General features: G+C 44.0%; 1 long non-coding RNA gene across 1 annotated transcript; it reads left to right on the forward strand.

The window, feature by feature from the left end:
• Positions 1–10,920: 10,920 nt before the first annotated feature.
• On the forward strand, positions 10,921–14,676 carry LOC149445820 (uncharacterized). The gene is made up of 2 exons (XR_016306317.1): positions 10,921–14,395; positions 14,542–14,676. It is a non-coding gene; the product is annotated as an uncharacterized LOC149445820 (long non-coding RNA).
• The last annotated feature ends 11,601 nt before the right edge of the window (positions 14,677–26,277 follow it).

A 26,277-nucleotide genomic window follows, 5' to 3' on the forward strand; every position in this document is an offset into this window, starting at 1 on the left:
AACACTATGCACCAGTTTTAGTAAATCTCCTCCAATGTGACAGGTCCCCCAAGCCTCGTCTGTAATGTGCTCCAGCTGGTAATTGGATGCTGACACAATCAAGTTCAATGCAGGACCAATAGCCCTACATTGTAGGTGAGGACAGGGAGGCACTGGCCACTAATCCGGAGTGTTGGATATTAGTGGTGCTGCTGGATCAAAGGAATAAAGAAAGTATTACAACGTATTCCCTTTACCTCTAGACCCAACAACCACTAACCCTCCTCCAGTAGGTCTGCTTGAAAGATAACAAAAAATTGGTACTAGAAGTAGTGATAGCTTGTGAGGTGCAGTAGCTCATACCAATTGGAAGAAGTGTGAAACCAGGGGTGGACTGACCATTTGGAAACTCGGGCTCTGCCCGAGGGCCCGGGTCAGTAGGGGGCCCCATGAGATGCCCCTGGTACCTTTTTCATAGACTTTTTTGAGTTTGGGCAAGGACACAAGGGCCCCATGATCCCCTATTGCCAGGGGGCCCCATGAGTTGTCAGTCTGCCCCTGTGTGAAACATATACTTTATATCTCAGGGAGAACTTTTTATCATTTATCTACTTTAGTCATGGGGGCAGAGGGGGCATGATTGTCTGTTGGCCTCTACTGACAACTAAATTATCTCATTTGGGTGTATCTTCCTCTTCGCAACTAACAGCAAAGCTACTGATAAATGTCAGCTCAGAAAAGAATAATCGCTGATTGTGAGTCACCACAATGCCGTTCCAGGGTTTGTGACCAGCAGTGTTGACCTCTGCAATCTCAGCTGAACCCGCTGGACAAAGGGGTGGTGATATCACAGTGAACTCACTCTGTGCTGCCATCTCCTTCTCCACCTTACACTAAACAATTTTTGTTGTTTTAACCCATTTTTCATGTTTTAAGCAACCAATTTATGAAAACTGTGGTTAAAAATAATACCTACTGAGGTTCATTTTTTATCACTTGCTTACTGGAAACTTGGATATTGGAGATTGCCAAAAAACCTGCCTAAATTATGGCCAGTGCAGTGATGCCTTTCTGCCCACTTGAGCGTCTTCCAGGAGGAAGGAAAAAAGCACTTAATGCATAGGCCCTTATTGCCCGGCTAGAAGATCGGCAGATCGGCAAATCATAAAGCACACAAAGCCTTGTTGTTCAAACAGGCAAAAATACTATAAATAGGATTACATTCCGACAGCACTAGCAGTGTTTATACACATAGGTCCAATATTCAGCTTTATTTAACATGCCTATGCCCATGCAGGTCCTAAATTGTTCCGCATTCTCAAGCTCTAAAGTTCAGAGGTATGTATTTCGCTGTTGTCACCAATAAAAAAAAAGCTTGCGAAGAATAAAATTACAACTAGTACCAATTAGAAACTATGCCCTGTGAAAAAACACATGACGCCTGCTCTCACTGCAGTAAATGTGGACAGAGACAGGCAGTAAGGAAGCTGCAAGGGCACAACAGGGGATATAAATAAAAATTAAAAAAGGTAAAAACTTTTCCCTCTCCCACCCATCATTTTCCAAAATACACAGCAAAAAAAGGCTGAAGTTTTTTTTATACCTTTTATGTGTTCTAAGCATAAAGGTAAAAAACCTTCTGTGTGTCCCTGGTCTCCCTATTCCCATTGGCTGAGAACCAGTAGCAGAAGCCATGGGCTCCCACTGCTGTCAATCACAGCCAAAAAGCCAATAAGGAGAGAGCGGGGAGGGGCAGAGCCGAGACTCTATGGGGTTTATTTTCTAAAGCTGGAGAGTCCAAAATCAGACTCCCTTCTGCATAGAAACCAATCAGCTTCCAGGTTTCATTGCCAAAGTTTCATTGAACAAGCTGAGGTTAGAAGCTGATTGGTTTCTATGCAGAAGGGAGTCTGATTTTGGACTCTCCAGCTTTAGTAAATAAACCCCTATGTGTCTTAAGTGGGGAACGGGAGCAGGCATGCACCAGTGCCCCCATAGCAAGCAGCTTGCTATTGGGGGCACTAGTCAAGGGGGAAGGGTCGTGAAGAGGATTGGGGCTGCTCTGTGCAAAACCATTACACAGGGAAGGTAAGTATGACATGTTTGTTATTATAAAAAAAAAAAAGCTGAAGTTTTAATATTCCTTTAATACCTATATGATATTCAGTAAGGCCTCATGCACACTGGGCATTTTTGACGATGCTCTTAGGGGCATTTATCTGGGTTTTTTTTGTCTCAAATTGCCCCTCCTTGTTAGCGTTCATGTCCATGCAAATATACTGTAGGTGTTAAGAGGACTTTAGAGGGGCATTTAGAGGCAGAAAAAAAACCCACTTCCAGTGCATCCAGGAGTAAAAGCGTTTTGGCAGAAAAAAACGCTTGATGCCTGTAAACGCTAGGAGCATTCAGTGCTTGAGGGTTCATTCATTTCAATGGCTAGAATAAATTATTATTGTGGCCAATGAAATAAATTAAATTAAAGCATAAAAAACGCACTACATGCTTTTCTGCAGTGACTCCATTGAAGTCTATAGAACATAAAACACAATGTTTTGCATTTAAAAAAGTCCCTGATCCTTGCCAAAGCACTCACCAGGTGAAAACGCCGAGATGTAAACCTGTCCCATAGGAGATCATGTTAAATGGACTGCTGAGCATTTCTGCAAAACGCAGAGGAAAACGCATCGTTGTGAACCTAGACTAAGGGGCTTACTCTACTTTTGACAGATCTACCAGTGACTACAAGCCCTACACTAATCTCTTCCTATTCAGTTTCCCTAGGCAGTGGGCTGGCTTCTTCTTAGCCAGCTGACTAAGTGTATGTTGGTTTAGGTTCATTCCATTCACAATAGGTTTTTTCAAATTGCGGGCAGAATTGCTGTGATTCTGGTCGCGATTTGAAAATGCGCTGTACAAATGTGAAAAAGCACAATCGTGTTTTCAGGTGCCATTCATTTCAATAGCAGGGCGAATGCGACTCGTGAGGGTCTACTGTTGCTGCGGGGGTCTTTTATTGCTGGTAGGGATCTACTGTTGAGGGAGGGGGTTCTATGATGCTGGGGTAGATCTTTTGTTGCTGGGGGTGTCTTGTTGTGGGTGGTCCATTGTTGTTGTGTGGGATCTAATCTTGCTGGGTTGGGAGCTATTGTTGGGGGGACTTGTTGCTGGGGTGGGGTCCATTGTTGCTGGGGGAGTCTATTGATATGCAGGGGATCTATTGTTGCTGGGTTGGGGTCTAGTGTTGCTGGATGAGTCTATTGCTGCTGGGTTGGGGTCTATTGTTGTTGGGGTGGTGTTCATTGTTGCTGGGGGAGTCTATTGCTGTGTGGGGGATCTGTTGTTGCTGGGTTGGTGTCTATTGTTGCTGGGTGGGTCTATTGTTGTGTGGGGGATCTATTGTTGCTGGGTTGGTGTCTATTATTGCTGGATGGGTCTATTGTTGCTGGGTTGGGGGTCTATTTTTGCTGGGTTGGGGTCTATTGTTGCAGGGTCCTATTGTTGCTAGAGTGAGGTCCATTGTTGCTGGGGGAGTCTAGTGTTGTGTCTGGGATCTATTGTTGCTGGGTTGGTGTCTATTGTTGCTTGGTGGGTCTATTGTTGCTGGGTTGGGGTCTATTGTTGCTGGGTGGGTCTATTGCTACCGGGCTGGGGTCTATTGTTGCTGGGGGGGACTATTGTTGCTGGGGTGGGGTCCATTGTAGCTGGGGGGGTCTATTGATGTGTGGGGGATCTATTGTTGCTGGGTTGGGGTCCATTGTTTCTGGGGGAGTCTATTGATATGCGGGGAATCTATTGTTGCTGGGTTGGGGTCTATTGTTGCTGGATGAGTCTATTGCTGCTGGGTTGGGGTCTATTGTTGCTGGGGTGGAGTCCATTGTTGCTGGGGGAGTCTATTGCTGTGTGGGGGATTTGTTGTTGCTGGGTTGGTGTCTGTTGTTGCTGGATGGGTCTATTGTTGTGTGGGGGATCTCTTGTTGCTGGGTTGGTGTCTATTATTGCTGGATGGGTCTATTGTCGCTGGGTTGGGGAGTCTATTGTTGCTGGGTTGGAGTCTATTGTTGCGGGGTCCTATTGTTGCTAGAGTGGGGTCCATTTTTTGCTGGGGGAGTCTATTGTTGTGTCTGGGATCTATTGTTACTGGGTGGGTCTATTGTTGCTGGGTTGGGGTCTATTGTTGCTGGGTTGGGGTCTATTGTTGGGGGGACCTGTTGTTGCTGGGGTGGGGTCCATTGTTGCTGGGGGAGTTTATTGCTGTGTGGGAGATCTATTGTTGCTGTGTTGGGGTCTATTGTTGCTGGGTGGGTCTATTGCTACTAGGTTGGGGTATGTTGTTGCTGGGGGGACCTATCGTTGCTGGGGTGGGGTCCATTGTAGCTGGGGGAGTCTATTGATGTGTGCTGGGTTGGGGTCTATTTTGTTCTGGGTGGGTCTATTGCTGCTGGGTTGGAGTCTATTGTTGCTGGGTTGGGGTCTATTGTTGGGGGAACCTATTGTTGCTGGGGTGGGGTCCATTGTTGCTGGGGGGGTCTATTGTTGTGTGGGGGATCTTTTGTTGCTGGGGGGTCTATTGTTGCTAGCTGCAGGGTATCTATTTTACTGATTTTCTTGTTATCACTTAAAAATTCCATATCATTTAGCACCACAAATGGTTCTGTATTGACTATAAAGGGCAGGACTAGGAGGTGGCTAGGGGGTGGAACCAAGGGACGGTGCTCAGGGGAGGGCGGAGGGTGGAGACAAGGGAGGACTCAGAAAGGGGGAGTTCTGCACCTTTTCACTGAGAAATAAGCCCTGATAACAGGGGCGGACTGACAACTCATGGGGCCCCCTGGTAATAGGGGATCATGGGGCCCCTGTGTCCTTGCCCAAACTCAAAAAAGCCTATGAAAAAGGTACCAGGGGCATCTCATGGGACCCCCTACTGACCCCGGGCCCTCAGGCAGTGCCAGAGTTTCCAAATGGTCAGTCCGCCCCTGCCTGCTAATTACCAGAACATTCTGCATTTCTCATTGAGGCCGATGGGGTTTGCGGTGACGTTGGTGCTGGATTCACACCCATGTGCTTGTGATGACACACGTTAAAACTTGTTTTACGGCAACACATTGACCTTCTCCATATGTGCTTCCCAGAGGCTTCAGCACAATGCAGTTCATGGTGAGAATCTCTGTGAACTGAATGGACCAAAAGTAATGCAGACAAGCTTTTCCGTGAATCTAAATAGGCAGATCAGCATTTGTAGAGCCTTTAGAGAGAAGTCGCGGCATTAACAATAATACGCGTAACACTTTGCTTTACATTACTTTGCGTTGACATTTAAAACCAATTTTCAAACATTGTAGGGGGCTCAAAAAGTTCATCAACCCTGAAGCTGGAGTTTCCCAGCACCCCAGCAATTAGGACTTGAATGTATTTCTTCATACGTTTGTGGAAATGTCATGTTTTTCAGGTTTTACGGGATTTCTGAGCTTTCTGTTGTATGTATTAAGAAACAGATGGTATATAAAAGAATGCAGTAGGCAAGATAGGAAGAAGGCTAGATTCATTCATTTCATTCATTTCATCCGTTTCTGCGGTGCTTTTTGTGGTGTGCTTTGCGTTTTTGCACACGCGTTTTTGATGCGTTATGCGTTTTATATTTTTTTTGTCAACTTGTTGCTGGGCAGATTAAAAACGCATCAAAAACCCATCTACAACGCGTGATAAAAATGTGCACTACATGCGTTTCTGCAACATCTCCACTGAAGTCTTGTTGCATTTTAAAAAGTCCCTGACCCTTTCCGAAAATTGAAAACGCGGAGATGTGAACATCACCCACAGGAAACGCTTCCGAATGCCCAGGCGATCGCAGCAGAAATGGTAGCGGGTACCTGTCAAATTCGGGTACTTGCTCCCCCCCGCTCCCCAAAGCTGCCAATCCTTAATGGGGAGTGGCACTTGCCCTCCTGAGGATTTCCCCCCCTTAATGACCAGGCCTCTTTTTGCTACTCGGCGCTGCACTAATTCAACTGATAATTGCGCGGTCATGCGATGCTGCACCCAAACAAAATTTACGCCCTTTTTTTCACACAAATAGAGCTTTCTTTCAGTGGTATTTGATCATCTGTGCGCTTTTTATTTTTCACGCTATAAACAAAAAAAGACCAAAACTTTTGAAGAAAAACGATATTTTTTACTTTCAGCTATAAAAAATATATAGTAAACTCAAAGTTGGTTATAAATTTAGGCCAAAATGTATTCTGCTCCATGTTTTTGGTAAAAAAAATCCCAATAAGTGTATATTGATTGCATTGTGTGAAAGTTATAGCGTCTACAAACTATGGTATAGATACTGCAATTTACGCCATTTTTTTGCTATACAGTGCTGTGCTAGTTTAACGGACAATTGCGCGGTCATGCAATACGGTACATAAATGAAATTTACATCCTTTTTTTTCCCACAAACTGAGTTTTCTTTTGGTGGTGATTGATCACCTGTGCGGTTTTTATTTTTTGCGCTTTAAAAAAAAAAAGGCTAACATTTTTGAGGAAAAAAAACAATATTTTAGACTTTTTGCTATAAAACATGTCCAGTAAAAAAAAATGTAAAAATCAAATTTAGTCATAAATTTCTGCCAAAATGCATTCTGTGACATGTCTTTGCTAAAAAAAAAAACCCAATACGTGTAAATTAATTGGTTTACGTGAAAGTTATAGCGTTTACAAATGGCGGGAAAGATACTGGGATTTTTAGGTTTTTTTTATACTAATAATGGCGGCGATCAGCGACTTATGGCGGCGGTCAGGGACTTATGGCGGGACTGCGGGACTGCAGCGGACATTCTGACATTGGGGGGTACTGACTTGGGGTCACTGACATCCCCAGTGACACCAATACAGTGATCAGTGCAAAAAAAAAAACAAAACACTGACACTGTACTAATGGCACTGGGGAGGAAGGGGTTAAGTTTAATATTCAGGGAAAGGGTTAACTGTGTGAGGGGAGTGTTTTACTAGGGGGCGGGGGTGTGTGCTGCACGGGACACCGCTGATCGGGAAAGAAAAACTCTTCTGTCCCGATCAGTGTGTCCTGGAGCTGTCAGGGAACTGACAGAAAGCACAGCTACTGCAGCTGTGCTCTCTGTCAGCGATTGCCGCCGATCGCCGGGACATAGCTGGTAACGACCGTCTGTGACCCGGCTACTGACATCCGCGGCTGTGATCAGCGGGACAGGTAGGGCGGCGGCGTGCCTCACGCGCGCCCCCTACCTGTTTTCAAAACACACGTTTTAAAACGTGCTTTTGCCCAGCCGTGCCGCCCTGGCGCCGTATTTATACAGTGGCTGGGCGGCATGTGGTTAAATGGACTGTGGTGCGTTTATGCATAATGCACCACAAAACACTTAGGTCCAGGGGCGGACTGACCATTTGGAAACTCGGGCACTGCCTGAGGGCCCGGGGTCAGTAGGGGGCCCCATGAGATGCCCCTGGTACCTTTTTCATAGGCTTTTTTGAGTTTGGGCAAGGACACAGGGGCCGCATGATTCCCTATTGCCCGGGGGCCCCATGAGTTGTCAGTCCATCCCTGCTTAGGTTTAAACCTAGCTTTAAAGCGAAGTTCCAGCTGACATAAAAAAAAAGTCAGCAGCTACAAAAACTGTAGCTGCTGTCTTTTAAAATACAGACACTTACCTGTCCCCCGGTCCAGCAGTGTCCTCACCACAACTGGTTTCACCGGCCATCTTCTCTCCCTGGCACCGGCATCGGGTTGTGACCTCTTGTGGCTTCACAGCCGGGTGCCCACTACACATGTGCAAGAAGCGCTGCGCTTTGTGAATGGCCCGTAGTTTTCTGGGACCTGTCATGTGTCCCAGAAGACTACGGGGAGGGAGGGAGGACAACTTACGCTTCCGATTGCCCAGGCGATCGCAGCGGAAATGGTAGCGGGTACCTGTCAAATTCAGGTACCCCCTCCCCCCCGCTCCCCAAAGGTGCCAATCCTTAATGGGGAGTGGCAGACAAAGCATTAAAGAGGAACTTCCCTTTTTGGGTGGAGCTCCGCTTTAATATTGATTGAAATAGTTAGGCTCCGTGAACACTGGCATTTTTTTTTTAAGCTCAAAAAACGCTGGAAAAAATTCTTTAGTAACGTTCAGGAGTGTTTAGAAGCATTTAGGAGCATTAGCGGTTTATTAGCGTTTTTACAGTTCATGTAGAGGAAAAAAAAAGCTAGAAAAAAAGCTGTTTAGAACCATTTTAGTAGCGCTTAGCAGCATTTAGGAGTGTTTAGGAGCGTTTGGCATTTTTCTCTGCTGGAAAAACGCTCCAAAAAATTCTACAAAAAAAAAAATTTTCTGCTCCTAGATGCTGAAGCTAAAAAAACACTAATAGCCTAAAGTAGTGTGCATGGACACATAGGAGAACAGTATTTTGCTTCTAGGAGCAGAAAAAATGCTAATAACTGCTTCTAGCTTAAATAAAACGCTGAGAAAAACACTGGATAAAAACCGCTGGTAATAGCATTTTTAGTAGCATTTTAGTAGCATTCGGAGACATTTAAGGGAGTTTTTACATGTAGAGGAAAAGAGCACAAAAAAAAGCTAGGAAAAAAGCTGTTAGGAGCGTTTTAGTAGCATTTAGCAACATTTAGAAGCGTGTAGTGTTTTGTTCTGCTGGAAAAACGCTCCAAAAAACTCCACAAAAACTATTTTTTTTCCTCCTTCTAAATGCTGAAGCTCAAAAAATGCTAATAGCCTAAAGTAGTGTACCTGGACACATAGGAGAACAGTATTTAGCTTTTAGGAGCTGAAAAAAAAAGTGCTGAGAACAGCTTCTAGGAGCTTAAAAAAAGTGTGCATGGAGCATTAAAGTTTTTTTTTTTTAAATGATAAAGATTGTATACTTACCTGCTGTGAGCAGTGGTTTTGCGTAGAGCAGCCTCGATCCTTCTCTTCTGAGGCCACCTGCTGGCGTTCCTGGACCCTCTCTCCTGCCAAGTGCCCCCAGAGCAGGGGCGGACTGACCATTTGGAAACTCGGGCACTGCCGAGGGCCCGGGGTCAGTAGGGGGCCCCATGAGATGCCCCTGGTACCTTTTTCATAGGCTTTTTTGAGTTTGGGCAAGGACACGGGCCCCATGATCCCCTATTGCCCGGGGGCCCCATGAGTTGTCAGTCCGCCCCTGCCCCAGAGCAAGCAGCTTGCTATGATGGCACCCAAGCAGACTCGCTCCCGAGCTGCAGCTCTGCGTGTCCATTCACACACCAAGCTGCGGCTTGAACCCAACCCTTTCTCTTCTCATTGGCTGTCACTGGCTGTGATTAACAGCAGATTGGCTCCTGCTGCTGCCTAAACCAATGAGGAGAGAAAGTCCCCGGAGAGCTGAGGCTCTCGTGCACATTGCAGGATCCCGATGGGGCTCAGGTAAGCATTAGGGGGGCTGCTGCACACAGAAGGGTTTTAACAATCGTGTATAGAGTGCATGCAGGTAAAAAAACCTTGAGCTTTTACAACCACTTTTGGGTTCACTTGAAAGCTAGCCAAACATATTACTTGTACAATCTGATTGAACTGTTTCTAAAATGTAAAATTGTACAGCATTGTAATCGTGTATAGTGTTGAATATGGCCAACCTATTAAATATAGGGGGCACAGATGGGCACCTACTTCTCCAAAAGGGAACACAATAGTTTAGAATTTTGTAAATACATTATAATAATAATAATAATAATGTTATTATTTATTTTACATTAATTTATTCATGGAATGTATTTTTTATCTGCTTGTGTGAATTGATAACATACAGATAATTTTAGGTTGGGTTTGCATGAACAAAAATTATCATTCACAAGTTTGGGATCATTAAAGGTTTTGACTTCAATTAAAAAACATCTGACAATTTTTACAGAAAGTAACATAAATGATATGATAGGGGCTGAAAATTAGATCATTTCAGGCACCTCTGATCAGCAATTTAAATTTTGAATCACTTTATGAACAAATTGAAAAAAGCAGTAAACCCCTGTTCACACTTCAGTGATTTGACTCAGGTTTCCAGAAGCATGATAGCGCTTGACAATATTATTATTATTATACAGTATTTATATAGCGCCAAAGGGTATGCTCAGCACTGTACAGTAGCAAGGGGGACAGAACATGAGACAAGACAGTAACAATACACTACACGAGGGGTTCGAGGGCCCTGCTCTTTCGAGCTTACAATCTAGGAGGGAGGGGAAGGTGGCACAGGAGGAGATGGCTGTGGGGGATGGAGTGGTGGGAGGAGTGGAGGAGGTTAGTTGTTAGGTGAGGTCGGGTGTTAGATGAGGTTGGGGTAGGCATCCCTGAAGAGGAGGGTTTTCAGGGTGCGCCTGAAGGTGAGGAGGGTAGGCGCGACAGTCTGATGGATTGGGGTAGGGAGTTCCAGAGGATGGGGGAAGTCCTGGAGAAGTCCTGCAATCGGGTGTGGGAGGAGGAGACCAGGGAGATAGAGAGTAGGAGGTCCTGTGAGGAGCGGATGGCACGGGTAGGGTAGTATTTGGGTATCAGGTCAGTTATGTAGTTTGGGGCAGCATTGTGAATGGCTTTGTAGGTGAGAGTAAGCAGTTTGAATTTGATGCGTTGGGCAATCGGGAGCCAATGAAGGGATTGGCAGAGGGGGGAGGCAGATGTGGAGTGGTTGGTGAGGTGGAGGAATCTAGCCGCTGAGTTCAGGATTGACTGGAGTGGGGATAGCGTTCGTTTGGGTAGGCCAGTGAGAAGGGAGTTGCAGTAGTCCAGGCGTGAGATGATGAGGGAGTGTACGAGTTGTTTGGTGGTGTCTGGGGTAAGGAATGTGCATATCTTGGAGATGTTGGGGAGGTGGAGCCTGCAAGATCTAGATAGCAGTTGGATGTGGGGTAGGAAAGAGAGGTGGGAGTCCAGGGTGACACCCAGGATTTTGGCGTGTGGGGTGGAGAGATGGTGGTGTTGTTAGTAGTGATGGAGAAGATGGGGGGGCACGGGGTGGGGGGAAGACCAGGAGCTCGGTTTTGGATAGGTTAAGTTTGATATGATATTTATTATTATTATACAGGATTTATATAGCGCCAACAGTTTGCTCAGCGCTTTACAATAACAAGGGGAGACAATACAGCAACAATACAGTTCAATACAAAAGGGATAGGAGGGCCCTGCTCCTGGGAGCTTACAATCTAGGAGATTTATTTTATTGGGGCTTCTTTGGGGCAGGATTACATGTTTTTGGCCCTATAGACTTCAAGGGGAGCACCTGACAACATGCACATAACACGCGGTGGTCACTTGTTTTTACACCTAATCAGTCTTTTCCTCCTAGTAACTAGCAATGAGCTAAGGTTCCAAATACGGCCAGGTGGTTTCATTAGGTCAATATTGTCTCCAGCTTCTCTACCTGGTTATGTGAGGCTGCGAGGCACGGGGAATTCCTAGGTTGCTCCTGATTGGGCCGGCCACCTGATATCATGTAACGGCCTGAACCCCTTGGGAAGCTGTCACATGATAATAAGCTGCCAGCCAAATAAATGGCAGCATAGGAATTCCATGTTACACATAAAAAAGGGGCCAGGACACTGGTGACATCATTGACCTAATCTGGCCATTTTTGGAACCTTAGCTCATCTCTATTAGTTTTCCTGTTTTCCATTGGATAAAACAAAAATGCCTTTGTCTGAAAATGTTTAAAAAATACAAATAAAAGGACATATTAAAAAAAAAAAAACTTGAAAAACTCCTGAAGAAGCCAAAGCTCAAGTGTGAACCAAGCCTAATACATAGGAACTTAGAGGATCCAATGAGGTCTCCTCCAAGTACCAGAACAGGATGCAATGGGTTACGGCATCTTGCCCATGAATCTTTTCCTATAAGTCCGTCATCCTGCGATGGATGAATTATTAGAGAGCAGCAAGACAGGATCAGCATTTGCCTGTCCCTTCTCTCCTCTCAGTCCTTCATAAGTGCTCGTATCTGTTTTCTATACAATTTACAGCATTTTCATTTTATCGCTGCTGGTGCTGTCGCCGAGATGTTATATTAATCTCCTCTGTGCCGGGGGGATCTGTATGAATTTACACTGCAATGCTGCTGTTCCCCCGGGGTTCTGGATGGACTGGTAATCACACAGCTGGAATGCCAGGGACCCCCGGCACATTAGTCTAAATTCGTGTATCTAGGGGGTCACACCAGCTCTGCACGCTTGAGTGCGTTCCCTGCCAGCTGTAATAGGAGGCCGCTGAATTGCTCATGATAATTGGCTGTGTGCGTGCGCTGGCTTGTGTCTGCGTGTGTTACTGTGGCCGTGTGTCTATTAATGCAGTACGCTGTATCAAGAGGTGCATCCATGCTTCCGGCTATGTCTATTATGCAGAATCAATTTTATAAATATAATTTTATATTAATATATTTTTATTCCTAGACATAAAATAAATAGACTTTAACCTGTCCTGCAGGCATTGGCAGGGTTCTAAGGAGCAATATGCAGGCGAGGTTTGCCTGGAACTCTGCAATTAAACATAGAGACCTGACAGCCTATAGACTTGAAGACATAATTCTGCAGACACGTCTAGTGCCTACTTAAGAAAGTGGGGCCATGTTTATTTCAACATAGGATATGACAAGATGAAAATGTCCTACCAACCATCGGTGTTGCTAGAAATTAAATTGAGACTCTACTTTTGTTGAGAAAATGTCAAGATTCAGGAAATATTTTATATTAGTGTTTATTATGATCAAGACTGATATATATATATATATATATATATACACACACACACACACACACTATATTGGCAAAAGTATTGGGGCGCTTGCCTTTACACGCACATGAACTTTAATGGCCCCCCAATCTTAGTCTGTAGGGTTCAATATTGAGTTGGCCCCGCCCTTTGCAGCTATAACAGCTTCAACTCTTCTGGGAAGGCTGTCCACAAGGTTTAGAAGGGTGTCTATGGGAAGGTTGGACCTTTCTTCCAGAAGCACATTTGTGAGGTCAGGCACTGATGTTGGAAGAGAAGGATAGTCTCTGCTCTAATTCATCCCAAAGGTGTTCTATCAGGTTGAGGTCAGGACTCTGTGCAGGCCAGTCAATTTCCTCCACCCCAAACTGGCTCATCTATGTCTTTATGGACCTTGCTTTGTACACTGGTGTGCAGTCATGTTGGAACAGGAACGAGCCATCCCCAAACTCTTCCCACAAAGTTGGGAGCATGAAATTGTCCAAAATGTCTTGGTATGCTGATGCCTTAAGAGTTCCCTTCACTGAAACTAGGGGGCCAAACCCAACCCCTGAAAAACAACCCCACATCATAATCCCCCCTCCACCAAACTTTACACTTGGCACAATGCAGTCAGGTAAGTACCATTCTCCTGGCAACCGCCAAACCAAGACATGTCCATCGAATTGTCAGACAGAGAAGCGTGATTGGTTACTCCAGAGTACACCTCTCCACTGCTCTAGAGTCCAGTGGCGGCGTGCTTTACACCACTGCATCCGATCCTTTGCATTGCACTTAGTGATATAAGGCTTGGATGCAGCTGCTCGGCCATAGAAATCCATTACATGAAACTCTCTACGCACTGTTGTTGTGCTAAACTGAAGGCCACACCAAGTTTGAAGATCTTTAGCTATAGGTACTTCAGACAGTTGGCGACTTCTGCACGCTGTGTGCTTCAGCATGCGCTGACCCCGCTCTGTCATTTTATGTGGCCTACTACTTGGTGGCTGAGTTGCTGTTGTTCCCAGTTGCTTCCACTTTGTTATAATACCATTAACAGTTGACAATGGAATATTTAGTAGCAAGGAAATTTCATGGATGGACCCAGCCTTTCACAAATGTTTTTAGAAGCAGTCTGCATGCCTAGGTGTTTGATTTTATACACCTGTGGCCATGGAGGTGATTGGAGCACCTGAATCCAATGATTTGGAGGGGCATCCCTATATATATATATATATATATATATCAAATCAGCAAGATAAAAATTAAATATCAGATAATTAATTATAATATGCAGTCTTCTGTCAAGCCAACAGGTGGTGCTCTAGTCACCTTTTCCCATTATTAGCAGCGTTCAGTTTCAGCAATGCTAAAAGAGTCATGCTATTTACAGTATTTAAAGCTAAACTCTAGGATAAGCAAATATTGTTTACATGTGTATTCTTACTTGAAGCTTGGAGTGCTTTGTGTATTCATCCATCTGTGCAGTAATCCAGTGTTAAACTTTGGCACTGTGCAGAAGCTTCCTGTTATGAAGACCGGTCACTGCTGCTCTCTCTCCTTGTGCAGGGTGATTGGTCTTGTCTCCGCCCCCTCCTGTAGTTGTCTGCAGGCAGCCTATGGTGGGTGGAGTCTGCAGGGCTCCTCCCACAGCTCTGCTCTCTGAACAGGCTACGTACAACACAGTGATGATGTGACTGCTAATTTTGCAAGGTAATACAGTAACTGGATATGGATATATCTCCTTTGTGATTATTAAAAAATATAATAAAATAATTTTTTTTTGTGCACAAACTTTTATTAAAAATACTCACTATTTGTATCCAATATATTCATTTGTTTAATTTGCACTGACGCAGGTCCCTATAGTGGCTTTTCCATGGCATCTGGATGGCAATAGCGTGTCTAGCATCCCAAAAGTGACCATCAAAAATGTCCTCTATTGATGTGAAATGTGAAAATTCCTGTAGAATAAACTCTAAGTTGAATTTAAACATTGGTAAAATGACTTTTTTCCATCAATTTGGGAAAGCATAGCCTCGTAAACATGTGAAAAGGAGCCGAGTGCTCCATCTGCTGGCTGGAGGTACAAATAGAAAACATTCATACACAATATTTCCTGTTTAATAGACCTAAAAAAATTACATTTTTATTTTACTTAACTACTGCATATTTCCTTAAAGCGGAACTACAGGTAGATGTAAAAATGAATGCAGTTATGTGTTTATTAAAATACAAAATTTAAATGTATTTAAAATGCAACTGGTATAAATACCAAAATGTACCTCATTTCAGTCTTTTGTATTCCCTTATGTATTGGCACTCTGTGATGAAGGGGCCTTACTTGGGGACAGCAAGGTGTCCTACATTCACATCTGCTGACAAGGAACAGGTTAGCAGGGGAAAGAGAGTAGAAAGATGACCTCATGAGTATGTTGCTGGCCATTCTCTGGCCAATCACTGAGGGCAGGGAGGTGACCTTATTTCAAGGGCCTCTCTAAGGCAAGGTTTCTCAACCAGAGTTGCATAGAACCCTATGGTACCTCCAGCGTTTGATTAGGGGTTCCTTTAGCAATGAGCAATGTCTGCCCCTCAGATAAGTTCCCATTAACACCATTGATATTTTTAGCCATCTGTAAGGGGGTCATTCTTCCCAATGATCATCACACTTATGTGTCATGAGTTATAGATATTGTACAAGCAGGGGTTCAGTGAGACCGGACAATTATTTCAAGGGTTCCTCTATGTTGAAAAGGTTGAGAAAGGCTACTCTAAGGCAGGGGTGAACTGACAACTCATGGGGCCCCCGGGCAATAGGGGATCATGGGGCCCCTGTGTCCTTGTCCAAACTCAAAAAAGCCTATGAAAAAGGTACCAGGGGCATCTCATGGGGCCCCCTACTGACCATGGGCTCTCGGGCAGTGCCCGAGTTTTCAAATGGTCAGTCCGCCCCTGCTCTAAGGTAAAAAGATTGGTAAGCCTGCTATAACACAAATCCTTTGGCTGGAAAGATAGCTCCAAATAGAATTTCAACTGCAGATTTAGGTGTGTGCCAAGATGTTGGCTTTGAGTTACAAACCAAATATAAAGAAGCATAAAGAACCCAATGGCACAACAACAATACTGAGAAAATTACAGATACTGGACTGAATGGAAGTCAAATGAAAAAGGTCTGAAATAAAAATGTTTGTGTGCATAAGGATCTGTGTTTTATTACATTTTTCAAGGTGATTTGATGGAGATAAAACAGGGACTCCTTACAGAGCCGTAGGCCATAATAACCTATTCATTTCCAGACTTTTTGTCCTTCTGCAGTGTCCATGATATTACTGACTACATCTTTAACACTGTTTGCCTCCAGCTTGTTGGCCTGCTACTTTGGCACCAGTAGGAGGTTAGGTTAGACAGGGAACACAGCTGGTATGCAGCTTTCAGCAAATGTTCCTGCAAGTCATACAATCTTTCCAACAATATAAAAATGTAGTGGTCTATTTATAAAAAGAAATTGATGTCCTGAGTAATTCCTGTAATGTGTCTAATATGTGTATTTCCTATGATCCTCGGCTCCATCTAGTGGGCATAATGCATTATTTTCCTGATTGCAATATTTCAGGAAAAATTTACTAGATGGAGCTAGCGATCATTTAAGATCATAGACACATTATGGGGACTACGATGATTGTGCAACTGGTGGGACAATCACACAGCAATTTGTTTTTTTTTTAAATATATTTTTTTCTTCTTAGGTCTCATTTGCTTTGACTTCAACACACCTTAAAGCGCCTACCACTTCAACATACTTTTTTGATGTGTACTTGATGCTTCTACGATGCTTTGGTGGTGCTTTGATGATGCTTCGATTATGCTTTGGTGGTGCTTTTTTAAAGCTTTAACCCTTTCGCTACCAGAGACGTTTTTGCATATTTTTTTTTTTTTGCACACGTTTAAAAAAATGATGTTGGGTCTGAAGATTACACAAAATCCCCAAACATGATACATTTTCTGAAAGCAGACACCCGAGAGAATAAATTAGTAGTATTTCTAATTTTTTATGTCACACAATATTACCGCAAAGTTCTAGGAAATGCAACATTTCATTAAAAACACAGTAAAATGAATTTTAGGGCACAAAAACGCAATTAATTACCCATTTTTTTTTGTAAAATATAAAAGGTGAGGTTGTGACAAGTAAATAGATACCCAACATGTCAACCCTTAAATTTGTCTGCACCTATGAAATGGCGGCAAACTTCAGTAACCTATATTTTCTATAAGTGATGCTTCAAAAGCCCCTATAGGTCATCAGTTTAGTGTTACCAAGGATGTAAGGTGCTAGAATTATTGATGTCACTCCAGGGCAATATGCAATGTGTATTGCACTTGATGCATAGGCGCCCCTGATGTGTACATTTACTCAGTGGTGTATTTAGGTTTTGTGCTCCCTAGGCAACACAAAAATCAGCACCCCCCCCCCACAAGGAGAGCCTGACATTGACCACCAACACCCCAGCCCCCCGCCCAAGAGAGCCTTCTACTACCACTGCCCCCCATACACTAGTCACCATTGCCCATGGAGAGAGAGAGAAAGTAAATCACCTCCACAGCTCTGGACATCCCGGAACAAAAGTTGGGCTGTGCATACACCATCATGAAAACCGCAGCCTCTCTCGGAACCCACCAGGCCCCTCTGCCGCATGTTTCCCTTCCCCCAAGGGGCAGTGCTGCCCCCCTGAAAAATTCCGCCCTAGGCAAATGCCTTGTTTGCCTTGTGGTAAATACATCTCTGCATTTGTGTTTGTATGTGCGTATATGTAGGATTGGGGGGGTGGGCATCAAAATTTTTTTGAGGAGGGAATGTAACGTGCTTGAGAGAAACTTTAATTTTTTGGAAAAAAAAACATTTTTTGATTAACTTTTTTTTTCATCATAGGTGACACATAGTCTGCTATGCTATTATTTTTAGGTGACAGATTATCTTTAATGAGACATGCAGGGTCTAAAGACCCTACATGTCTCGTCTGGGATCCACTGGATGTACTGCAATTCAGACTGCATTGCAGTACTTTTCTACCCAGCCATTCTAGCTGAGGAAAGCGACAGTGGTGACCAGGGGCGGACTGACCATTTGGAAACTCGGGCACTGCCCAAGGGCCCAGGGTCAGTAGGGGGCCCCATGAGATGCCCCTGGCACCTTTTGCATAGGCTTTTTTGAGTTTGGGCAAGGACACAGGGGCCCCATGATCCCCTATTGCCCGGGGGCCCCATGAGTTGTCAGTCCGCCCCTGGTGTTGACCCGGAAGTAGCCTTTTGGGTCACAGTAAGTAGGGGAGGAGAGATTTGTGTTTACTTTCTTCTCTTGCTTTCACAGTACCCGCCATGTCAGCCCCGGGCCCGCAGAGGGGTAAGAAGGACCCAGATTACATGGCAGGAGTGTGCGTGCGTGGGGTCAGGTTACCAGGGGATGTGGAAGCAATCAAGCAGTTGCCTGATTGCTTCCACATGACAGATAGGAGTCTGCTTGTCAGTTTAGACATAATCCTGGTGGATGCAGCCACCAGATTGTGTATAAAACCCCCTGCTGTCAAGTCCCTACAACATACGGACCTGGCAGCGAAATGGTTAATGAAGCTATGTCATAGACTTCTATGGAGGCTTTGAAAATGCTTGAAGCACCACTAAAGCAACATGGGGTATCATTTTTGAAGCGAAGCATAGCAAAGCAAACACAACGTGCAAGCAGGACTGTAAGCTTTCCATTTTATTTATTGACAGATGCTTTGCTTGGCATTCAGAGTGCTTTAAAAAAGCGTGTCCAGTGCCATGTTTTGAAGCAAGTGTAAACCAGCCCTTAGAGTACAGAGTTTGTACAACCATGCTATAATGTGGTGCAGGCATTCTATAAAATGGAGGAGAGAGAAAAGAAGAAGAAGATAGAAACACCACGGGAGAGATCTGAGTGTAGTAGAAAACGTAAAATTAGAACAATTAAGTATTATGAGTCATGTGCCTACATCTGTAGGATTGCAAGAGGACCATACGGGAATCAAGCAACCTGGATTAAGGCCTGAAGAGAATAGAGCTGTTTCTGCGCAGAATGAGGTCGCGGTTGATGCCTGTCGGGCTGGTCTGGTTATTACTACACTGTGTATTAATTGAACCACGGTGTAGAGTATGGTGGAAGGTTTTTGTCCCAAAAGGAACAGAAGATGAAGTTGGTGGAGATGTCATTTGAGAAAGCAGATGCTTTAGAACTAAATCTTGTAAAGGTAGATATTTGTTGAAACACTTATAAAACAATGTAACCTTCAGAAGATTTAGCTCTCAAGCATCTACTACTTTCTCATATGAACGTCTCGGCCAACTTTACCTTCTGTTCATTTGGGGGCAATTTTTAGATTTTCTAACACCTATGTAGAATGAGCCCCTCCGAAGACAAACCTTTTGACCTTTGCCCAAGCCAGCAGGCCTCAAACTACATGGTAGGAAATCTGTATAGTTTGTGGCCAACTATTGAACCAGATTGTCCTTTGATAATGTTTTGTTTCAAATGCTGCTTTATGCATTGACATACCTTCTTAGACCCAGTCTGTCCGGACGGTAAAGGATCTGCTGACTTGGCACCATCTCCAAGCAGCCTAACTCTTCAAAAGAAACAGAAGCTAAATCCAACACAATTTTATTTCTCACACGTGAAGTACAGAGGATGCTGTTCCAGTCTTTCGACATGTCAGAAAGCAATAACTCTCTTAAGACCTGTCGCTGGGAAGGAATAACAGTGACTGAGGGAACATGGAAGAAACAGGAAGTATCTAGCTAGGACTGAACTGACGTGCACTAAACAGCGGGGGTACATACCTCCCCACTTTTGATGAGAATGATGAGATGAGAATGAGGGACACCTATTAGTAACTGTATGTAGGCATAGGACATCCCACGCCCCCTTAAAGGAAAATTATATTAAAAAAAGATTAGTTAAACCCACAGGTGCTTTTTTAACCACTTATGTTCCTTTATATTGGCTTTTGAAGTTTACAATGCAACCATTTAGAAATTGGATGAAAGGTTTAGCACTGGGAAACCCTTTTTGAAAGATAAATAGTGCATTTTATATACAACTATATAGATCAGATCAAAATGAGAGACATGGGGGTAGGACAGAGAGAGGTACCAAATTCCAAAGTAAACAAGTTGTAGTTACCTTAAACTGTCATTGGATGTCAGCATAGTACAGAATAATAGTAACCCATATGCAGTTCAATACAACACAGAAAAAAGTACTGTAGTGCCCCTCCCTTAGGCTGGATAAATTTAGTTGTTGGCTCTGCTGTACCCAGCTGAGCAGCTATTTATTTTTTGGTCTGTTCAGGTTTATCTCAAAATCCGGAAAAAAAGTTTCCAGAAATACATTAGAAGGATCAACCTTTAGGTTATGCATATTTATCTGACCTCAACCAATCCCTAGGAAGGGGTGTCCAGAAGGTGGAGAGAGGATAAATATTTGGAAGGGTCTATTCAGTTCTTTCTGTCCAGAGCTGTTGCTGTTAGGCCTCAGCATGCGCTTGACTGAGGGTATGAAACCTGATTCACACTCATACGGGATGGGAAATGCAGTGAATCCTGTGAGTTTCCCACACCGCATTGCAATCTCAAAGCTTCCATGTGATCTTGGGTCGGTGTCAATGTTAAATAATGACACCCCGAAACAGATTGCAAAATGCAGTGTGATTGCCAGAAATCGGATCACATGGGTGTGAACTCCCGATGCCAATCAGGTGCAGGTAAAAAAGGATCCTGCAACTTTTTGGTCTGAAAGAGATGTGATTTGAGCCAAACAAAATGTATGGCTCAAATTGCACTGCACAGACATCGCATGTGATTTGCACAGGAATATGGTGCGTTTTCTGTGCGAATAACATGCGTTGTCCATTGGATGAATTAGAATACATCAGCGGGCCCGGAACCAGAGGCAGTGTGTCAGCCAGGGGAGGACAAAGAGAGTCATGGGTATTGACTTGCAATTGGTACCTTTGAAAAATCAATGTTAATTACTTGGAGATACAAATGTTACTTTTGGACAAATTATTTTTCCTTATGTTCTCTACTAATGCTGGGGGTAGTTTTATTACTGCACCCACTTACCTACTCTTGGCCACTGAACTGTGCACACTACTTACTCCTGACCTCTGCTCTCTGTGCATTATGTACTCCTGACCCCGTGCTCTGTGTGTTACTTACTCTTGACCTCTGCAGTGTGTGTATTACTTGCAGTATTCCTCACTCATGCATAATGCACATTACTTACTCCTGACCTTTGTATTCCATATATTACGTGCTTCTGAGCCCAGCACTGTGCATTATGTTCTCCTGACCCAGTACATAGTCCTGACACCACTACCATGTGCATTTCTTACTCCTGACCCTTGCACTCTGTGCATTACATAGTCCTGACCCTTCCACTCTTTGCATTACTTGCTAACCCCTGCACTCTGTGTGTTACTAGCTCCTGACCCCAGCACTGTGAAATACTTACTCCTGACCCCTGCACTGTGTGCATTACACACAGATTCTTCTTCCTTGTCATTTCACTTATTTTGCTAGAACACTTTACATTGCTTACTGCTGACCAAACTCTGTATGTTACTTGCTCCTGACCACAATACTCTGCATTATGTTCTCCTGACCCCTTTGCGCTATGCATTACGTAGTCCTGACACCACTGCACTGTGTATTACGTACTCCTGACCTGTGCACTCTGTGTGTTACTTGCTCCTGACCCCTGCACTGTGTGCATTACATATTCCTGACCGCTTACTGCTTACCCTCATTACTTACTGCCCACCCATGCACTATGCGCACAACTTACTCCTACCCATTGCACTGTTTATTAAGTTCTTCTGACCCCTGCACTCTGTGCATTACTTTGTCCTGACCCCTCCACTCTTTGCATTACTTGCTCCTGACCCCTGCACTCTGTATGTTACTTGCTCCTGACCCTTGCACTGCATATTAAGTTCCCCTGCCCCTGCACTCTGTGCATTACTTTGTCTTGACCCCTTCACTGTGTGCATTACTTGCTCCTGACCCCTGCACTTTGTATGTTACTTTCTCCTGACCCTTTCACTGCATATTAAGTTCTCCTGACCCCTGCACTCTGTGCATTACTTTGTTCTGACCCCTCCATTCTTTGCATTACTTGCTCCTGACCCCTGCACTTTGTATGTTACTTGCTCCTGACCCTTGCACTGCATATTAAGTTATCTTGACCCCTGCACTCTGTGCATTACTTTGTCTTGACCCCTCCACTGTTTGTATTACTTGCTCCTGGCCCCTGCACTTTGCATGCAACTTTCTCCTGACCCTTGCACTGCATATTAGGTTCTCCTGACCCCTCCACTCTTTGCATTACTTTCTCCTGACCCCTGCACTCTGTATGTTACTTGCTCCTGACCCTTGCACTGCATATTAGGTTCTCCTGACCCCTCCACTCTTTGCATTACTTTCTCCTGACCCCTGCACTCTGTATGTTACTTGCTCCTGACCCCAGCACTGTGCTTTACTTACTCCTGGCCCCTGCACTCTGTATGTTACTTGCTCCTGACCCCAGCACTGTGCATTACTTACTCCTGGCCCCTGCACTGTATGTGTTGTACACTGATCCCCCTTCCCCGTCAATTCCCTTGTTTTTCTAGAACATAGGTGGCAACCCTTGGCATCAATATTCTTTTGGCCATGTAGTATAAATACTGGGATAAAGACGAGCGGCAGCCAGTAGGTTGGCCATCTCTCCTGAGTCTGTTTAATTGTAAAATGTTCATGTTTGACTGGATTTCACCTCCGCTATTGATTATGTTTGTGTGGTTCTTTCACTGTCTGTTGCACTGCCTCGGATTATTATTTTTTTTAATCATTGCAAGTTCAGTAATCATCAGTGTGACTGAGAAATTCGAGTTCACACTTTCAACGCTTTTAACACCAAATAAAAATACAGCAATGCAGCCTGCCAGACTGGCACATCAAATGACAGAGAGAGGAGAGCTTGTCAGTGGGATGCAGCAGAATCCTGTCTGCTAATCTGCTGTCTTATTTATTAAAGAAGCAGAAAAAAATATGCTGTATTGTTATACAGTTGGACTTGTTATTTGCAAAAAAAAAGTAGCAATGTGCTATATGTGCTGTGACCCACAGCAGCCAATCAGAAAACGTTTCTGAGACCCATCACTGGCAGACGCACTATGAGATCTGTCCATCTCCGTCCAGATTGCTGGGAGCCACTATCTGCTACAACTGTAATCACTGACTTATTTGAGGAATAAAAGTGCCTCCATCATAAAAATGATCTGTTACATTACTCCTGGCTGATGCATTCACAGGAGCTCGCTGTTGTAATCTCAGCGCAGCCACTGACAGTTTAGTTAAATAGAAGAAAATCCGGAGATGTGCGGCAAGACAGGCCAAAAACGTTTGGGGCCTAGATCTGGGAGTGGTACTGGACTGTTTGGCTTTTTAGCACCGACTTACTGTATGTACTATTTTAAAAATCACCCTGTGAAATAAGCAATAGAAGCAGAGCTGCTGCCAAAAAAATAAGATATGAATTAATAGCCGATTAAAAGATAAAATAAAAAATCTGTGTTAAATTAGTAGGAGAAGCTGGCCATATATTTAATGGCACTACATCCCTACATCGAATACCAAAAGAATAAGGCTTGGTTCATACTACTGCGATGCAGCTTTGATAGTTACATAGTTAGTCTGGCTGAAAAAAGACAAAAGTCCATCCAGTTCAACCATTAAAAAAAAGAAAAGTTATAATCCTATACCCACAGCTGATCCAGAGGAAGGCAAAAAAAAAACAGCAAACCATGATCCAATTTGCTCCTGCAGGGAAAAAAATTCCTTCCTGATCAACCGAGAGGCAATCGGATATTCCCTGGATCAACTTTACCTATAAATGTTATATCCAGTTATATTCTGTGTATCTAAGAAAGAATCCAGGACTTTTTTAAAGCAATCCACTGAGCTGGCCAGAACCAACTCTTGAGGGAGTCTATTCCACATTTTCACAGCTCTCACTGTGAAGAAATTTTTCCGTGTTTGGAGATTAAATTTCTTTTCCTCCAGATGTAAAGAGTGCCCCCTTTGTCCTCTGTGATGATCTCAGGGTGAAGAGCTCTACACCGAGTTCACTATATGAAACGATCTGTACAATGAGCTGAGCCTCCACCTCCTCATTAACACTGGGAGGCCTATCACAAACTCCAACAATTACCTTTGTAGTACGCACCCCCATGTGCAGTTCCACCCATAATACTGCAGCCTCATCACACTCTCCATCAACTAGGTCCTCTTTCACACTCGCTCTGAGATCACTTCTCACATAGAGACAGACATCACCACCTTTCCTATTTCCCCCGTCTCCTTGAAAGAGGACATAGCCAGGAATATTAATGGACCAGTCATGTGAAGAACGAAGCCAAGATTCAGCAATACCAATTAAATCATAGTTCTCTTCATGCATCAAAGCTTCCAACTCACCTATTTTGCTTGGCAGACTTCTGGCATTGGTGAACAAACACTTTAATTTGTTGACACCTTGTTCACACGTATTGATGCAATTTAAAGAGCGATTATGTGTTGCGACTTTGATGCGACTTTGCATATTCTATGGATCCAAGTCACACTGTAAATCTTACCAAAGTATTGCAGGAAACTCCAAAATCTCACCATGCTGAGTCCTGTGACAGACGACTAACACCCCCAACTGGGTATCTCCATCAAGAAGCTGCTGCCCGAGCTCTGGAACACGAGGTCAGTGGCTATAGCTGTAGCTACCCCAAAGAACTAGACAACACCAGTTTTTGGAGTAAATGAAAAGAACTGCTTTATTAGAGAAACACACTGAATTTATATAGACAACCATTAGATAAGAGCAAATCACGTTATCATAGACAATGCCCACCCAAGTTAACCTGGTGCCCACATAGGAATACATTGTACATCGGAAGTCATATGTTACAATGATAGTTCTTTTGGGGTAATTCCGAAGGATTGGCGGCAATTCCAGGATACCACTTAATAGCCTCAGACCCCCAGATGGGGGGGGTCCAAAAAAGTGACGAGTTTTTTGGATGGAGTCGGATTGACAACTGGTTAAAGATACCAGGGTGTTGTTTGTAGCGTAACCAGGCAACAGTTCCATAGCCGTGGTCACCAAACTGTGGTGAGATGTAATGCTGAAATTCCAAGGTTCCCAAGCAAGCTCCGTCTCAGTACCCACCCCAGTCCATGTCCCACCAAAAAGAGAATATAGTACCAAAAGAGCGCCGTGGCACAACAATGAGCCTTTGAAGTGACCCAATGGGCCTTTGAGGTGGTTAGGGCAAGTAGGAAGCAGGTATTCCTACTTGCCCTAACTGCTATAAAGTTACATACGAATGTGGCTATGACCCAGTCAGGGGCGGACTGACCATTTGGAAACTCGGGCAGTGCCCGAGGGCCTGGGGTCAGTAGGGGGCCCCATGAGATGCCCTGGTACCTTTTTCATAGGCTTTTTTGAGTTTGGGCAAGGACACAGGGGCCCCATGATCCTCTATTGTCCGGGGGCCCCATGAGTTGTCAGTCTGCCCTTGGACCCAGTGAAGCAATGATGGAGTGCCCAGGCTACAAGTCTGGATGGGCATAGTCAACTAGAGACCAGCTACACAATAAAACACAGTGTTATCCAGGCAATGGTTCTCATGTAGCCCCAAGTCCATGACAAGTCCCATTGAGCAGAAGGGGCAACAGTGAATATAATGTGATTTCCCTTGTCATGTGATTTTGTGCAACTCAAGTTGCTTCATGAGGTGCACTGGTGTGAACCAGGCCTACAGGAGCAAACAGGACTATTCAGGTGTCACTGTTCAATGACTGAACACTAAAAACTTTTATTTCACATTTTTATTGTACCCAGAACTAAACAAAAAGGGGGAAATTAAAAATATATGAGGGCTGTACCCAAAGTAAATCAAAAGAAGGCAGAACTGGTAGAGTAATTCTTCCTCTATAGTAGCTCATCTTCTTCATGTTTTTCATTGCAGGTAATGGATACCAAGCAGAAGCAACGTGACGTCATTGGGTTCTTGATGAAGGAAGGGTGCAGGCTGACCAACATTCACAGAAGGCTACAGAATGTTTATGGAGATGACATCATTGACGTGAGCAATATTTTGTCATTGGTGACTCTTGTCAATGGTGTCATTTTGTAGGCTATGTAGATGTGGGACCTCCTGCACCTCCTCCTTCGTCAAGAACTCAATGACAGCATGCTGCTTCTGCTTGGAATCCATTATTTACCTGTAATGAAAAACATGTATAAGAAGAAGAGTTACTATAGAGGAAGAGTTATTCTACCAACATGTAACATTTTAACAACTTACTTATGTAAGTTATGACCACTTTCGGTACAGCCCTCAAACAAACACATGACGAGGGTATCAACCTTAGAACAACATCAAATCTTTCACATAATAATATATAATCACGTTGTACCACAGGTGTTGTCCATACAAAGCCCCAGATTACTCATATACAAACACTGTTATCATCTAGCGATA

The sequence above is a fragment of the Staurois parvus genome, unplaced genomic scaffold (genome assembly GCF_062004578.1).
Source record: "Staurois parvus isolate SC_StPar_1 unplaced genomic scaffold, SC_StPar_1.0 ptg000708l, whole genome shotgun sequence".
In the NCBI taxonomy this organism is placed as follows: Eukaryota; Metazoa; Chordata; class Amphibia; order Anura; family Ranidae; genus Staurois; species Staurois parvus.